The sequence below is a fragment of the Hemitrygon akajei genome, chromosome 11, assembly GCF_048418815.1.
Source record: "Hemitrygon akajei chromosome 11, sHemAka1.3, whole genome shotgun sequence".
Taxonomy (NCBI): Eukaryota; Metazoa; Chordata; class Chondrichthyes; order Myliobatiformes; family Dasyatidae; genus Hemitrygon; species Hemitrygon akajei.
The window spans coordinates 113,535,663-113,553,812 of NC_133134.1; the positions used below are offsets into that span (position 1 = coordinate 113,535,663).

Below are 18,150 nucleotides of genomic sequence, written 5' to 3' on the forward strand. Positions count from 1 at the left end.
GTTATAGAGCCATACAGAATGGAAGTATGTTCTTCAGTCCAACTGGCCCATGCTGACCAAAATTCCCATCTAAGCTAGCTCCACCATATGGCTCATATCCCTTTAAAAGGGGCCATGCTTATAATTTAGGTTACAAAATGCTTTTTCATACATTTTTTGTGAATATATCAAGTGATACCAACAAAATAGCTTTTTTGCACTGTTCTTACCTTGTAATTCCTATTCTTTAGTTTTATTTTATTTAGAGCTACTGTGCAGACCAGGCCCTTCCACCCCACCGAGTCATACTACCCAGCAACCCACTGATTTGACCCGAGCCTAATCACAGGACAGTTTACAATGACCAATTAACCCACCGACCACTATGTCTCTGGGTTGTGGCAGGAAGCTGGAGCACCTGGAGGATGTCGTGCAATAAAATTGGTGTGTTTGCATGAGTGTGACTACAAAACACAAGTGCATACACTTGTACAGGAAAAGATAGAATGGATTAACGGTAATTTGGATTCAGAATTGGCCTGCCCATAAAAGACAGAGGCTAGTGGTTGAAGGATGTATTCTGGTTGGTAGTCCGTGACCAGTGATGTTCTGCAGGGTCCCCTGCTGTCTGTGATATATATAAATGTCTTGGATGAAAATACAGATGGGTAGGTTAGTATGATTGCAGATAGCATACAAACATTGGTGGAATTCTGGACAATATACAAAGTAGTTTAAACATACAGAAAAATATAAATCAGTTACAGTTATGGGCAGAGAAGTAACATATGGAGGTTAAATCAGACAACTGAGTGGTGTTGCAGTTTGGGAGATCAAATGTCTGTAGTGAGATGCTGAAGATGTTCTATAGGTCAGTTGTGGAGAGCGCCCTCTTCTTTGTGGTGGCGTGTTGGGGAGGAAGCATTAAGAAGAGGGACGCCTCACGTCTTAATAAGCTGGTAAGGAAGGCGGGCTCTGTCGTGGGCAAAGTACTGGAGAGTTTAACATCGGTAGCTGAGCGAAGGGCGCTGAGTAGGCTACGGTCAATTATGGATAACTCTGAACATCCTCTACATAGCACCATCCAGAGACAGAGAAGCAGTTTCAGCGACAGGTTACTATCGATGCAATGCTCCTCAGACAGGATGAAGAGGTCAATACTCCCCAATGCCATTAGGCTTTACAATTCGACCGCCAGGACTTAAGAACTTTTTAAAAGCTATTATTAATGCTTTTTGAGATAGTGATTTAGATGCATATCATATTTTTTTTACTGAGTTAAGTATTGTATGTAATTAGTTTTGCTACAACAAGTGTATGGGACATTGGAAAAAAGTTGAATTTCCCCATGGGGATGAATAAAGTATCTATCTATCTATCTATCTATCTATCTATGTAAAGGGAAAGTATACTGTTAATGACAGGACCTTTAATAGCATTTACGTACACAAAGATCTTGTGCTCCAAGTCCACAGCTCCCTGAAAGTAGCTACATAAGTAGATAGGTTGACAAAGAATGTCTCTAGCATTCATTGGCCAGGGAAATGGGTTTAAGAGTAAGGAAGATATGTTGCAGCTATGTCAGATCGCACTTGCAGTATTATGTGCAATACTGGTTGATCTAACATAGAAAGGATTGGGAAGCTTTAGAATGGGTTTACCAGGAGTGATTCAGTTCACTTTACCCATAGTACTTAACTTATGCTCCTTACATAAGCCTACAAAGGAATTGCCAACATTATAACTTTCTTTCTGATCACACATGGAAGATCTGATGGGAAGGCCTTTCTTACCATCAAACAAGCAAGGCATTCTGCTAAATCACTAGCAGCATGCTTGATGAAACCAAACCACCAATTCACCACACTCACCTCCTGTGAACAACTCTGGGTCCTTCTCCAGCCACTGAACATCGTTTAGCGAATCTAACCTTGCCATGAGGTTCAGCTTCTCGACGGCAATGCCGTCCCAGTGGTGGCAAGAAGAGATTCTGAGCAACAGACATCCTCTTTGAACTGTTTCTCATTATTATGAATAGAAGTCGGAATCAGCATCTGGTTCAACTTCACCAGCAAATGTTGTGAAATTTGTTAACTTTGTGGCAGCAGTACAATTCACTACATGGTAATAGAAAAAAAACTGAATTACAGGAAGTATTTATAAAAAATTGTTAAATTAATTAAGTAGTGCAAAAAATAGAAATATGAGAGTAGTGAGGTAGTGTTCCTGGGTTCAATGTCCATTCAGAAATCAGATGGCAGAGGGGAAGAAGCTGTTCCTGAATCATTGAGTATGTACCTCCACACTTCTGTACCTCCTACCTGATGGTAACAATGAGAAGAGGGTATGTCCTGGGTGAAAGGGATCATTAATGATAGATGTTGGTGATATACCGAACCTCCCCACACTTCAAACGAAATACAGTGGCTGTTTTGTCTCCTTTGAAGCTGCATTGATACGTTGGTCCAGCTTAGATCCTGAGAGATATTGACACCCAGGAACTTGAAATTGCTCACTCTTTCCACTTCTGGTCCCTCTTTGAAGACTGGTACATGTTCTTCCATCTGAAGTCCAATTAGTTATTTGTCTTACTGAGGTTGAGTGCAAAGTTGTCGCTACAACGCCACTCAACTAGCTGATATATCTCACTTCTGTTTGTCCTCTCGTCACCATTTGAAATTCTGCCAACAATGGTTGTATCATCAGCAGATTTACAGATGGCATTTGGGCTGTGCCTAGCCACACAGTCAGAGAGAGTAGAGCAGTAGACTGAGCACATGTCCCTGAGGTGCGCCAGGTCCGATTGTCAGAGAGGTGGAGATGTTGGTCCCAATCTGCACAGATTGTGGTGTTCAGGTTAGGAAGCTGGAAGATCCGGTTGCAGAGGGAGGTAGAAAGGACCAGGTTCTGGAGATGTTCAATCATAACTGTAGGAATGTTTGTATTAAGTGCTGAAATGTGGTCAATAGACAGCACCTTGATGTGGGTATTTGTATTGTCCAGGTGATCCAAGGCCGCATGAAAAGCCAATGAGATTGTGTATGCTATACACCTTTTGTGGAAATAGACAAATTGCAGTGGGCCCAGGTCCTTGCTGAGACAGGATTTAATTCTAGCCATAACCAAGCTCTGAAAACACTTCATCACCATAGATGTGAGTGTTAGTGGATGATAGATACTAAGGCAGATCACCCTGCTCTTCTTGGGCACTGGTATAATTGTTGTCCTTTTGAAGCAGGTGGGAACTTCCTTCTGCAGCAATGGGAGATTGAAAATGTCTTTGGACATTCTTTTCACACTGAGTTAATGTTTCCCTGGCCCCATGAGCACTTTCTTAGTGTAATGCCTGTTTCTTCCTCAGTTTTGTGAACAGACATTCAGGGATGGCTGTGACTTCTGCCCCATTGTCCATTTTGAAAATCACTGCCTCATTTTACAACTGAACGGCAGTACACAGGCCTTGGCTATTTGAATATAGAGCCGTAAGGAAAGATCTCTCTTCATCTGAATCATGGTCTTCTTTGACCTCCTGAGGCACTGTTTTTGAGTGGCACTGGCTTTTAAAATGGCCAACTCTATCGCATTGGTGGCAGTTCATTTCTTTTGCTGGACGCAGCTCTTTAATGTGGAATGGAGACTTGCCACATCTCCTGCAGTTGGACATTTTACCTGCTCTTGTCTGATTTGTTTGAGATGAGTTCTACTGTTCCCACTTTCTATAGTCTTTCTGACGGCAACTAGTTTCTTCTCATGTATCACATTTTGCTTTCCTGTGAAATATTATTTGAATTTGTCCCGCACTGTTTTGTACTCCTTTTAGTGAGCATCTGTCAGTCCTAATCCAACCATGATGTTATCTGCTTTGTCCCCCATGCAGTGTATCAGTGTGTTTACTTGATGCTCTTCTGAAGCCTGAGTGAGATTGCTTGCAACCCTAAATCTCTGTGAGTCTGAGCTATCTCTCAAAGTCCCCTGGTTTAGGGAAATAAACTGTGTCAGGGAACTTTATTAGGGAAATAGATGTAGGTACTGCAGGTATTTGCTTCATTTTCCTGTTTGTTTGTTTGTTTATTTATTATTTTATTTATTCGGACTATGAAAATTTTCTTTTCTCAGCCTGAGAGTTTGACTGACTTCTCTGCTGTGTCTGTGTCTAAATGCACTCCCCCGTGTCTCTGCACTCCCCCTGTCTCTGCACTCCCCCGTGTCTGCACTCCCCCCTGTCTCCACACTCCCCCCTGGCTCTGCACTCCCCCCTGTCTCCGCACTCCCCCCTGTCCCCGCACTCCCCCCTGTCTCTGCACTCCCCCGTGTCTGCACTCCCCCCTGTCTCCACACTCCCCCCTGGCTCCGCACTCCCCCGTGTCTCTGCACTCCCCCCCGTCTCCACACTCCCCTGTCTCCGCACTCCCCCCTGTCTCTGCACTCCCCCCTGTCTCTGCACTCCCCCGTGTCTGCACTCCCCCCTGTCTCCACACTCCCCCCTGGCTCCGCACTCCCCCGTGTCTCTGCACTCCCCCCGTCTCTGCACTCCCCCCTGTCTCTGCACTCCCCCGTGTCTCTGCACTCCCCCATGTCTCTGCACTCCCCCCTGTCTCTGCACTCCCCCCGTCTCTGCACTCCCCCGTGTCTCTGCACTCTCCCCTGTCTCCGCACTCCCCCGTGTCTCCGCGCTCCCCCCTGTCTCTGCACTCCCCCCTGTCTCTGCACTCCCCCATGTCTCTGCACTCCCCCCGTCTCTGCACTCCCCCCTGTCTCTGCACTCCCCCCTGTCTTCGCACTCCCCCGTCTCCGCACTCCCCCGTCTCCGCACTCACTCGTGTCTCCGCACTCCCCCGTGTCTCCGCACTCCCCCATGTCTCTGCACTCCCCCCTGTCTCCGCACTCCCCCGTGTCTCCGCACTCCCCCCTGTCTCTGCACTCCCTCCCGTCTCTGCACTCCCCGTGTCTCTGCACTCCCCCCTGTCTCTGCACTCCCCCTGTCTCTGCACTCCCCCCGTCTCTGCACTCCCCCCTGTCTCTGCACTCTCCCCCGTCTCCGCACTCCCCCCTGTCTCCGCACTCCCCCTGTCTCTGCATTCCCCCGTGTCTCTGCACTCCCCCCTGTCTCTGCACTCCCCCCCGTCTCCGCACTCCCCCGTGTCTCTGCACTCCCCCCTGTCTCTGCACTCCCCCCTGTCTCTGCACTCCCCTGTCTCCGCACTCCCCCGTGTCTCTGCACTCCCCCATGTCTCTGCACTCCCCCTGTCTCTGCACTCCCCCGTGTCTCTGCACTCCCCCTGTCTCTGCACTCCCCCGTGTCTGCACTCCCCCCTGTCTCCACACTCCCCCCTGTCCCCGCACTCCCCCCTGTCTCTGCACTCCCCCGTGTCTGCACTCCCCCCTGTCTCCACACTCCCCCCTGGCTCCGCACTCCCCCGTGTCTCTGCACTCCCCCCCGTCTCCACACTCCCCTGTCTCCGCACTCCCCCCTGTCTCTGCACTCCCCCCTGTCTCTGCACTCCCCCGTGTCTGCACTCCCCCCTGTCTCCGCACTCCCCCCTGTCTCCGCACTCCCCCCTGTCTCTGCACTCCCCCGTGTCTCTGCACTCCCCCCCGTCTCTGCACTCCCCCCTGTCTCTGCACTCCCCCGTGTCTCTGCACTCCCCCCTGTCTCTGCACTCCCCCGTGTCTCTGCACTCCCCCCTGTCTCTGCACTCCCCCGTGTCTCTCCCCCCTGTCTCTGCACTCCCCCCTGTCTCTGCACTCCCCCCTGTCTCCGCACTCCCCCCTGTCTCCGCACTCCCCCCTGTCTCTGCACTCCCCCATGTCTCTGCACTCCCCCCTGTCTCCGCACTCCCCCCTGTCTCTGCACTCCCCCCGTCTCTGCACTCCCCCCGTCTCTGCACTCCCCCGTGTCTCTGCACTCCCCCCGTCTCTGCACTCCCCCCTGTCTCTGCACTCCCCCCGTCTCTGCACTCCCCCATGTCTCTGCACTCCCCCCTGTCTCCGCACTCCCCCCTGTCTCTGCACTCCCCCCTGTCTCCGCACTCCCCCCTGTCTCTGCACTCCCCCCGTCTCTGCACTCCCCCCGTCTCTGCACTCCCCCCTGTCTCTGCACTCCCCCCGTCTCTGCACTCCCCCCTGTCTCTGCACTCCCCCCGTCTCTGCACTCCCCCCTGTCTCTGCACTCCCCCGTGTCTCTGCACTCCCCCATGTCTCTGCACTCCCCCCGTCTCTGCACTCCCCCCTGTCTCTGCACTCCCCCGTGTCTCTGCACTCCCCCATGTCTCTGCACTCCCCCCTGTCTCTGCACTCCCCCCGTCTCTGCACTCCCCCCTGTCTCTGCACTCTCCCCTGTCTCCGCACTCCCCCATGTCTCTGCACTCCCCCCGTCTCTGCACTCCCCCCTGTCTCTGCACTCCCCCGTGTCTCTGCACTCCCCCATGTCTCTGCACTCCCCCCGTCTCTGCACTCCCCCCTGTCTCTGCACTCCCCCGTGTCTCTGCACTCCCCCATGTCTCTGCACTCCCCCCTGTCTCTGCACTCCCCCCGTCTCTGCACTCCCCCGTGTCTCTGCACTCTCCCCTGTCTCCGCACTCCCCCGTGTCTCCGCACTCCCCCCTGTCTCTGCACTCCCCCATGTCGCTGCACTCCCCCGTGTCTCTGCACTCCCCCCCTGTCTCTGCACTCCCCCCTGTCTCTGCACTCCCCCCCTGTCTCTGCACTCCCCCCCCGTCTCCGCACTCCCCCGTGTCTCCGCGCTCCCCCCTGTCTCTGCACTCCCCCCCTGTCTCTGCACTCCCCCATGTCTCTGCACTCCCCCCCGTCTCTGCACTCCCCCCTGTCTCTGCACTCCCCCCTGTCTTCGCACTCCCCCGTCTCCGCACTCCCCCGTCTCCGCACTCACTCGTGTCTCCGCACTCCCCCGTGTCTCCGCACTCCCCCATGTCTCTGCACTCCCCCCTGTCTCCGCACTCCCCCGTGTCTCCGCACTCCCCCCTGTCTCTGCACTCCCTCCCGTCTCTGCACTCCCCCGTGTCTCTGCACTCCCCCCTGTCTCTGCACTCCCCCTGTCTCTGCACTCCCCCCGTCTCTGCACTCCCCCCTGTCTCTGCACTCTCCCCCGTCTCCGCACTCCCCCTGTCTCCGCACTCCCCCTGTCTCTGCATTCCCCCGTGTCTCTGCACTCCCCCCTGTCTCTGCACTCCCCCCCGTCTCCGCACTCCCCCATGTCTCTGCACTCCCCCCTGTCTCTGCACTCCCCCCTGTCTCTGCACTCCCCTGTCTCCGCACTCCCCCCGTGTCTCTGCACTCCCCCATGTCTCTGCACTCCCCCGTCTCCGCACTCCCCCCCTGTCTCTGCACTCCCCCGTGTCTCCGCACTCCCCCGTGTCTCTGCACTCCCCCATGTCTCTGCACTCCCCCCGTCTCTGCACTCCCCCGTGTCTCTGCACTCCCCCCTGTCTCTGCACTCCCCCCCGTCTCCGCACTCCCCCCCGTCTCCGCACTCCCCCCGTCTCCGCCCGCGCTCCCCCGTCTCCGCCCGCGCTCCCCCCCTGTCTCCGCACTCCCCCCTGTCTCCGCACTCCCCCCTGTCTCTGCACTCCCCCATGTCTCCGCACTCCCCCCTGTCTCTGCACTCCCCCCTGTCTCTGCACTCCCCCGTCTCCGCACTCCCCCGTGTCTCCGCACACCCCCCGTGTCTCCGCACTCCCCCCCGTCTCCGCACTCCCCCCCGTCTCCGCCCGCGCTCCCCCGTCTCCGCCCGCGCTCCCCCCTGTCTCCGCGCTCCCCCCTGTCTCCGCACTCCCCCCTGTCTCTGCACTCCCCCAGCCAAGTTGCCCACAAATTATTGCAAAGTATCCCCTTCTGGGCGTAGCTTGAAGGCATTGCCTGACAATCCTGGCTAGATCTCAGCTCACAGCGCATACTGTTAGCATCCTGCATAGGCATTATAGGTCGATAAGTCTCTGGATATTGTTCATAGATAAATGCTAAAAAAATATCAAACTGTCAATTCTTTCTTGTTGGGGAGCTCACCTGGTCTGCACCACCAATTCATCGAATATCAACCACTCCTGTCACCATGTTGTGTTTGATATTGAGAGACAGTGCAGAGTACACCCGTATGCCAATCTTGCAGGATATTCATCTGCACTTTATTGATACTGCTGCCTGTATAGTATGTGAACTCCTCCTGTGTGGAAGTGACTAACCAATTGCATAGGATTACCATTATTAACTATCACTACAGCTTGTTGGAAACACACCTATAAACGTATGCAAACGCAAAAAAAAAATGCTTGACCTGAGTTTTACCCTCTGGCTATGACTAAAGAATCACCAGGTTTTGTACGTGAACGTTATTGCTAATGGACAACGTTTGGCCAGTTTCAACCGAGAAGAGTGAAGACAGGATTTGTTAAGTGGAATGTGAATTTTCACAGCACAAACCTTGACTGAATGAATGCAGTCGGAGAATGATAGAGAGCCAAGCTCGATCACCAGGGAACCAGCGCAGGGCTTGTGTGCGGTACATCTTTAATAATTCTGTGTAATACAGAGGAGTACCATACCAGTTGATGTGAGCTTATTTTCCTGACTTGTGCTCCTTGTAGTTCTATCCGAATGACAGCAAAATAGTCTGTGATTTTGGCAGGCACACGATAATTTCCTCCAGTCAAGCAAATAGCCACGGATAAATTTAAATCAATGACCATGACCCAAGGGTGGTGAGGTCTTGGCCTCCCAAAACCCATTGCCATTTGTTCATCCAAAGAAAAATTTCCCCAGAAGCACAACTGTACTTTAGCACTCATGCCTTGGTTAAGGCAGGAGTTAGGTACCGGTGAATTCCTTTTTTTAATCTTCATATGCTGCCATAAGGGATAGAAAACAAATTAACCAGTTTTACTACAAAAGATGCACTTATTTAATCAGTGTGATACCTTAAGGGACTCAGAAATTTGCCTGCATTTCGCAAAATCACGGCTAGCATTGGGCATTGTTTCATCAGTAACATTAATGGGAACTGCAGAAAGATTTGGGAGTCGGAAATTCTTGGACATTAAAAACATCTTAAATAGGTAAAACCAAAGTGAAGTGAATGGAATATTAATGCACATCTAAGCTAGCAGAAATTAAATATATTAGGTGGAATTTTTAAATCCCTTAGTAAGTCCTCAGTTTTTGTAGAGAATCAGAATGATAGCAGTTCAGAAGAATGCAGAAGCAGTAGAGATGGGGCAACTTAGATATATTACATTGATGCTTGATTACATTGCAATTGTCAGGTATTTTTATATTTGATTCTAGCTTTGTAATTACAATTTTCATGTGCATTTGGAAATAATGCAGTCGCGCCTGTATTATTTATACAGTGACACAGTTACTACCCTATTCTATTTCTATTAATCATTATCATCCATCATAAACCGTTGTTAAAAATTCTATGCTGTGTGTATACATCAGAATCCATGTTATGCAAGTTTTAGTTGGAACTAATAAATGTATTCTCTCTTTATGTCAGTCTCCACTCGTGACATGCTGCCTGGCGGTGTAGTGGCATCCTCACCAGACTTCGAGGCAAGTGGTCCCAGGTTCAAATCCGACTGTCTCCTTGCACGCTTTCTATTCGTGCAGGGTTGAGCATCGAGCTAGCAACTCAGCCTCGTTAAAAAAAAAGACAAATGTTAAAGAAACGGTAAGGTTGCTGCCCAATGCACCGCGAGGCACGTAGAGGAATAACAACACTCATGACATGGTACGCTGATGTGGAAGGTTAGACCATATGGGATCCACAATGAATTAGCCAATTGGATACAAAATTAACTTGGTGGAATGATATAGAGGGTGGTATTGTAAATTGTTGTTTTTCAGATTGAGGGCCTGTGAGGAGGGAGGGGTGTGCTACAGGGATCAGTGCTGGGTTTACTGTTGTTTGTAATATATATTAATGATTTGGATGAAAATTTATGACATGATTAGTAAGTGTACAGGTGACACCAAATTGGTGGTGTGGGGTTGAAGAGAGTTATTGAAGATTCTACATGATGTAAATTAACTGGGAAAGTAGACAAAGGAATGACAGGTGTCATTTAACTGGGACCCAAGTGGTGAAGAAGGCATTTAGCATGCTTGTCTCCCTTGATCAGGGCATTAAGTACAGAGTCAGTGCATAATGTTGCAGCTGCACATGGTGTTGGTAAGACCATACTTGGGATATTGTCTGCGGTTCTGTTGTCAAGCTACAAAAGAAAGTTATTAAGCTGGAAGAAAAATTACTGACACTGGAGGGCTTGACCTATAAACAGAAACTGGATGGGCTGGAGAATTATTTCCCTAAAACAGAGAATGCTTTAGGTGACCATGTAGAAGTATAAAGCCAAGATAAGGGGAATGATAACAACTTAATCTGGAAGGTATCATTTTAGTGAGAAGGGAAAGATTTAAAAGGGAACATGAGGAGTAAATTCTTCACTCGAGGATTGTGGATATATGTAATGGGCTGCCAGAGGAACTGGTAGAGGTGGGTATAATTACTATGTTTTAACAGCATTGGACGGGTACATGGAGAGGAACAGCGGAGAGAGATACAGACCAAACACAGGCAAATAAGATTTGCTTGTGCATGGCCAAGTTGGGCCAAAGGACCTGTTTCCATGCTGTTGAACTCTTAAAACAGCCATAGAAAGAGTGGCAACAAGATAAAAGGTGCCATTTGTTCAGCAAGACTAGACATGGTCAGCTCTGTTGTGCTCACAGAAAGGGCTAGCTCTTCTACTTGATTACCTCATCAGCATTTTAAGTCATCTTCTTTGGTGTGTTATTTTACGTTTACTGTGTGTCCAGAGAGCCCAAGACTTTTGCACAGTACTGTATTTGTCAACATGGAGCGAAGAGCGAGTTTGTAAAATAATTGGTGAGAGCAAAGGATGGTGGGAATGGGAGAGGTGTGGGACAGCAGGCAGAGGAGTGCCAGGGGTGGGTGCAGACACAACGGGCCCTGAGAGACGAGGCAAGGTCATCTGATTCCAAACAATTGGTTTATTGATCATTACAGAATGTCTCTCTGGAACTTCCTGCTCCCTCCCCTCTCCCTCCCCCTTTCCACAACCATGATTTCCCTCTCCCTACCTCCTTCCCACTCCCAGTTCACCATAGAGACTCATATCAGAATCAGGTTTATCATCACTCACATATGTCATGAAATGTGTTTTTCTTTGCAGCAGCAGTACAGTGCAATATATAGTATCAGTACAGTACAGTGCAATATATAGTATCAGTACAGTACTGTGCAATATATAGTATCAGTACAGTACTGTGCAGAAGTCTTAGGCACCCTAGCTATATATATGTGTGTTGCCAAGACTTTTGCACAGTACTGTATATGGTTCCAACAGTTGCCATTATTAAACTGAGTTAGTCAAGCTAATCAATAGCTCTGCATATTTACTCTCAATTGCCCTAATGCTGAACTAAGTTTCCTACAAGACATTTTGACAAACTGAAGAATTGTATCTTCTAATTGCCTTATGACAATTTAGAAATCAGTTCTTGTGTAGCACAACTTCTTTACTGAGAATCAGTTCCCTCAGCTCAATTTGTTTATCCCTCTGTACTAGTGAAATTATTTGAAATCCGTGTATAATCAACGTGGTTCTGTCTTCCAGGGATTTTTATTATACAGACATTGGGAAGACATTTCAGTGTAAACTGTCTTCACACACCTTCTCCTCAACGCTCTAGTTTAAGCCATCATTTGGGAAGCTACGCAAATGAGCGACCACATAAATTTTATTGAAGTGAAAATGCTTATCAAACCATCACTCTCCTGTAAAATCATATCAATGCTTATACAGGTAAATGTACTGGTTACCTTCTGTATCCATAAGCAGTACAACTGAACAATTGATTCACCAGTTGCTTGGAATTACAATGCAGTTGCTTGATTATTGCCTTGTTGGAGATGCCACAAGCAAAAGGCCAGTCTGCCCACTCCTGACAGGTTGTGGTACTGCATGCTGTCTCCAAGCCATTTTCACATCAAGCTTTTTCCCTACGTGGAACGGCCTGAGAACTGAAAATTCTGGGCCACTTTGCTTTTCTAACGATGCTGTCAGGAAATGTAGAGGAGGCTTGACCCAAAAGCAGAGCAGAGGAGATGATCAAGTTCAAGTTTGTTGTCATCTGACTATCCATTTATACAACTAAATGAAACAATGTTCCTCTGGACCGCGGTGCTCCCACACAACATATGTCACATTCAGCACACAAGCTAAAAATATTATACCATAAATAAGTTAATAAAACATAATTCAAAATGTGTGTAGTAAAGCACAGCACAGGTAAACAGTAATCAGGATAAAGTACATTAAGCAGCTCGCTGTCCTAGTGTGAGACCTCAGTAGTGGCAGGGTATTCATTAGTCTCAGAGCCCGAGGGAAGAACCTAGTATCCACTCTGGCAGTCCTAGTCCTGATGCTCCTGGACCTCCTTCCTGATAGTAGTGGGTCAAGGAAACTGTGGATTGAGCGTTTTGGATCCTAAACAATGCTTTGGGCCCTTTGTTTGCAACACTCCTAGAAAATGTCACAAATAGGAGGGAGGGAGACCCCAATGGTCCTCGGGAACTTTTACTGTCCTCTCTAGGGTCTTGAGGTCTGAAACCTTGCAACTTCTGTACTATGCAGTGATGCAACCAGACAGGACACGCTCGATGGTGCTCCTGTAGAAAGTTGTTAGAGTGGGGCAGGGAGTCTTGCACACCTCATTCTCCTCAGAAGGCGTCCTGTGCCTTCTTGATTAGTGAGGAGGTATTGTGGGTCCAGGTTAGAGCATCCATTACGTGCACACCAGGGAACTTTGTGCTCTTCACTCGCTCCACGTTGGAGCCATTGATATACAATGGAGAGTGGACAATCTGTGCTTATGTGAAATTCACAATAATCTCTTTTGTCTTGTCCACATTGAGGCTCAGGTTGTTGTTCTCACACCAATTGACAAGCCTCTCTACCTCCTCTCTGTATGTCATCTCATTGTTGCTGCTGAGGTCGATGACTGTAGTATCAGTGAACGATGATGTGGTTTGAGCTCAGTCTGGCAGTGCACTTATGAGTCAGCAGCAGACTGAGCTCTCAAACATGGAGGACACTAGTGTTCAGTATGACGAAGCTTGAGATGGTGCTGATAACTCGGACTGACTGGGATCGTTCCATTAAGAACTTCAAGATGCACTTACAGAGAGGGGTGTTGAGTCCCAATGAAGGCAATTAGCAGTGAGCAATAACTTTAACAATAAACTACAAATTAAGAGAGAACAGATACTAAATTTGACATGCATCAAGATAACTGAAGGCTAGGGGCAACTGGTTGAGGCTGGCTGATTCGATGAGTGACAAGGATTATGGATGAGAGCAGGGTTTAAATAGGCTGCCGGTGATGGGTTGGAAATGAGTGGCAGGTGATTCCTGTTAGCTGGGTCGAGTCTGGGACGTGGCTGCATGTGCACGGCTGGCACATATTTCCTTTAAGCAGTTTCTGATGTGAATGGTGAGAAGGGTAAATTTACTCTCCTATTGTGCGCTGCTACACACAGCTGGCTTGTGGCTCAGAGACTAATTGCTTAATCATAAGATTGTAGCATTCTGAAAACTTGAATACAGATAGCATTTAGGTCAGAATTTCAGAGCGATGTTGTGTGATTGCTGCCTTATTGGATGGGACATAAGCTAAAGTATTATTTGTCCAGTAAGAGGATGAATAAGATGTTTTGAAGATATGGTTAGTTTTCCTTGGGATTTGTCCATTATTTTTCCCTCAACTGTCTTCATTATTTCATTGCTGTCTATGAATCATTGCTGTGTGCAATCTACTGTCTGGGTTCATATATGAAGCAGTGCTTTACCTCAGAAGTACTTCACTGAGTTGATGTTCTGAAATTGTGACAAAGGTACTTCGACTATTTGTGATTTTGTAATTAGTTTGCACAATTTTTTTAAAAAAGTATGCTATAACAAAGGTTGGCAGCTAATCTGCATCTCTGTTCCTTCAATTTATTGACCTTGTACATCTTCTGACTGTGTTGGTCATTGATGCAAATGACACATTTTGCTGTATGTTTCAATGTTTTGATGTTCATGTGCCAAATAAACCTTATCTTTAAAAAAATCTTTCCTAAAAGCAAATCGCTAATCTTACTGCCATCTTATTTTTAGGCACCAACCCATACAAGTGTCCGGACTGTTCTGTGGCTTTTGTTATAAGTGGAGAAGCAGTGTGACATAGATATCACAAACACGCTCATGAGAAGCCGTTCTGATGTTCAGTCTGTGATCATGCTGGTGTGGCAGTATGAGTGGTACAAAGTGAAGTGGGCTTCACATTCCGGCAGATTTTCCAGTTCAATGTTTCTGGGGATTTCTCAAATCGCAAGCATGTAAAAAAAGAACAGGAAATGAAAAAGAATACTTTTCAGGTATAGGATCCTTTTATTTGCTCAGTTTCAGTGGGTTTCTTGGAAAGGAGAGAGCCTGTTTACCCTTAAAGTAGGTGCAACTGTGTGACAGCCTTGCAAAGAAGGTAAGGTTGTCATTAATAGATACTTCCTGCAAGTATATTGGACCATCAGATTGAGCCTAATAGTTAACAGGTTAAATTCTCTTAGGCCAAATGCTCAGCCATTCTCACTTCAGAAAATCCAAGTAAAAGCTGATTGTCAGAAGAAACCAGACACAAAGTGGTTTCTTCTCCATTATTACCAGGATGAGGTCAGGGCTAGAAGTCTTCTGGTCTGAGCATTTGGATTGTAGCCAAAAAATCTCGTAGGTGATGCACATCACTTTTTCTACAGAGGTTTATCGAAGTAATGCTCATAACCCTCTGCTTGAGTAGAAAGCATCATTGGCCTTCTTAATACTGCAATGAGCAGAAAGTTGGGATATAAGACAGTGATCACTTTGACTGACGTGAAATGTAGTAAGTTCAAGATTATCAGCATCTTGACCTCCCTATCTGTGCCTCTCATAATTTCTATATTTCTGTCAGTTTGCCCATCAGCCTCTGATGCTCTGGCGAATACAGTCTAAATTTGTCCCAGCTCTCTGTGTAACTAATGCATTCTAATCCAGGCAACATCTTGGTAAACCTTTTCTGCATTCTCTCCAAAGCCTCCAGATCTGTGCCAAGTAGAACAGCACACAATATTCCAAACGTGGCCAGCTCAAGGTTTTTGCAGCTGCGACACAACCTGTCAACTTTTAACCTATTGCCCTGACTGAAGGTAATTTGGGAAACCGGTTTATTATTAGCACGTGTACTGAGGTACAATGAACAACTTAATCTTGCCTACCATTCCGACAGATTAATTAATTACTCGGTGCATTCAGGTAGTACAAGGTAAAACAATAACAGAATACAGAAGGGTCTTGGCCCAAAACGTCGACTGTACTCTTTTCCAGGAATGCTGGCTGGCCTGCTGAGTTCCTCCAGCATTTTGTGTGTGTTGCTTTGGATTTCCAGCTTCTGCATATTTTCTCTTGTTTGTGACAGAATGCAGAATATTGTGTTACAGAGAAAGTAGAGTGCAGGTTGGCAATAAGGTGCAAGTTTATAACAAGTTAGATTGTGAGGCCAAGAGTCCATTCTTATCGTAGTAGAGAATAGTGCAATAGAGTTCAAGTGATAACTTAAGTGTCCATCGTAACATGTAAGAAGTTTGTTCAACAGTTTGATAACAGGATAGAAGCTGCCTTGAGCCTGTTGGTATGTGCCTTCAGGCTTTTGTATCTTCTGTCCAATTGTGGATAGTGTCTTCGATTAAGTTGAGTGCTTTACCAAGGCAGTGAAAAGTGTAGACAGACAACAAAGGGGAGAGGGCATGCTGGATTTTGTGATGTGCTATATGTATGCTGCACACGTTCTTTATCATTCTATCGACTTGTGTAGCCATTTTCAGGGATTCGTCATCTGTTTGGAAATCTAATGGCAGAAAGGAAGAAGTTGTTCCTAAAATGTCTTCCAGTAAGATATCAGTGCACTTGGATGCAGTATCCACTCCTGGTACCAGAAGTGTAACTGTTCATCTTTTACGTCTTTTGTTTATGATTGCAAGACACTGCTAGATGTTAAGAAATTCGAATACTGCATGTCTACCCCATCAGCAAGTTGCTTGATTGTGTTGGGCCTGGACTTTTTGTGTACCGTTGTTGTGTTGTCATCTGGTTTTGTTGTGTACCGTTACGCTGAGGCAGTGAGCATTCCATCAAATGGAGTGAGTGAATGACTTGATCATTTTAGTTGTGATCACAAGACCCTATTAGACATAGAAAATATACAATACTGCAAGTCAGGTTCACTGGTTATTGGTGAGATCAACGGCAAAGAAGTTGTGTTGCCTTGGTTGCTTCTAGTGTTCAATTGGTGCTGCCTTCTGGTGATCATTCGGTGGAAGAACAGGCAAGACCACAACAACATTCCATTCACCTTCGATCTACAGGCCATGACACTCAGGGACTTGGGATATTTTTTCTTTGTGACTGTATGTTTTTCTGCTATGGTAACCATATGTGCTGTGTGCTGTTGGTAACACATTTTACACCTTGGCCCCAGTGGAACACTTGTTTGGCTATATTCATGTACGGTTGAATGATAATTAAACTTGAACTTGAATGCATCTCTTATCGCTCTTGTAATTCCTTCTTGATGGTAGCAATGAGAAGGGTGCATGTCCTGGGTGATGGGGGTTCTTAATGATAAATGCTGCCTGTTTGAGAATGCCCTCAATGTTGTGGAGGCTAAAGCCCATGATAGAGCTGGCTGATTTTGCAACTTTCTGCAGCTTTTTCCAATCCTATCCAGTGGCCAATCAATACCAGACAGTGATGCAATCAGGTAGAATGCTCTCACAGCATATCAGTAGAAATAGGCTAGAGTCTTTGGTGACATTCCAAATCTCCTCAAACTCCTAATGAAATACAGCTGCTATCATGCTTTCTTTGTAATTGCATCAATATGTTGGGCCCAGGATAGATCTTCAGAGATGTTGAGATCCAGGTTCTTAAAACTGCTTACCCTTTCCATTACTGATTCCTTGATGATGACCGGTGTGTGTTCCCTTGACTTTCCCTTCCTGAAATCAACAATAAATTCCTTGGTCTTACTGACGTTGAGGGCAAGGTTGTTGTGACACCGCTCAACCAGCTGATCTATCTCACTCCTGTACACCTCCTCATCACCATCTGAAATTCTGCAAATTTATAGATGCTATTTGAGCTGGTGCCTAGCCACACAATCGTGGGTGTGGAGAGAGTAGAGCAGTGGGCTAAGCACACACCCTTGAGGTGCACCAGTGTTGATTGTCAGCAAGGAACAGATTTTATACCCAATCTACACAGACTGTGGTCTCCCAGTGAGTAAGTCAATGATCCAGTTGCAGAGGGAGGCACAGAGACCCAAGTTTTAGAGCCTGATGTTGATATGTAGCACAAGATCTCTCTACCCATTGGTGCTTCTAAGGGTCCTGCCATTTACTGTTTATTTTCCTTTTGCATTTGTCCTTCTAAATGTGACACATCACACTTGTCCAGATAAACTCCATCGGCCATTTCTCTATCCATATTTCCAAGTGATCTATATTCTCCTATGTCATTGACAATCTTCCACAATGCCACCAATTTTTGTGTTGTTTGCAGTTATTAATTAGACAACTCACATTTCATCCAAATCACTTTTACCCAATTATGTATCTGTACCAGAAACAAAGGAGCTCCCAGCACTGCTCTTTTGGGGTACTTTCAAATTGATTTATGATTGGATTTTGGGTAAATTCTGTAAAAGACTAGCTATCATTAAGACACCAAGCCTAAGATATAATGTAGTATTAAGAACATAATCCTCATTAACAGTGTCTAGGAATGGTCCAGGTTAGAATGAAATATATAAACTTTACAATATATGTATTATTATTGGAGACAAAATCATGTTCAGATCAGACCCCTGGTGGCAGAATTCCATCTCTCCATGGGACCATCATAATTAATTCCTCCAGAAAATGTAGAAGGTTGAGGGGGGTCTTGATAGAGGTATTTAAAATGATGAAGGGGATAGATAGAGTTGACGTGGATAGGCTTTTTCCATTGAGAGTAGGGGAGATTCAAACAAGAGGACATGAGTTGAGAGTTAGGGGGCAAA

General features: G+C 46.9%; 1 long non-coding RNA gene across 2 annotated transcripts in view; it reads left to right on the forward strand.

The window, feature by feature from the left end:
• LOC140735928 (uncharacterized) overlaps positions 1-18,150 on the forward strand; it is a 48,074-nt gene that overhangs the window by 21,209 nt on the left and 8,715 nt on the right. Inside the window, exons 2-4 of one of the 2 annotated variants that reach the window (XR_012100839.1) lie at positions 9,491-9,724; positions 11,634-11,822; positions 14,178-15,241. This is a non-coding gene — a long non-coding RNA (uncharacterized lncRNA). Of the gene's footprint in view, positions 1-9,490; positions 9,725-11,633; positions 15,242-18,150 lie in introns of both variants that reach the window. The other variant, XR_012100840.1, reaches the window with a different exon arrangement.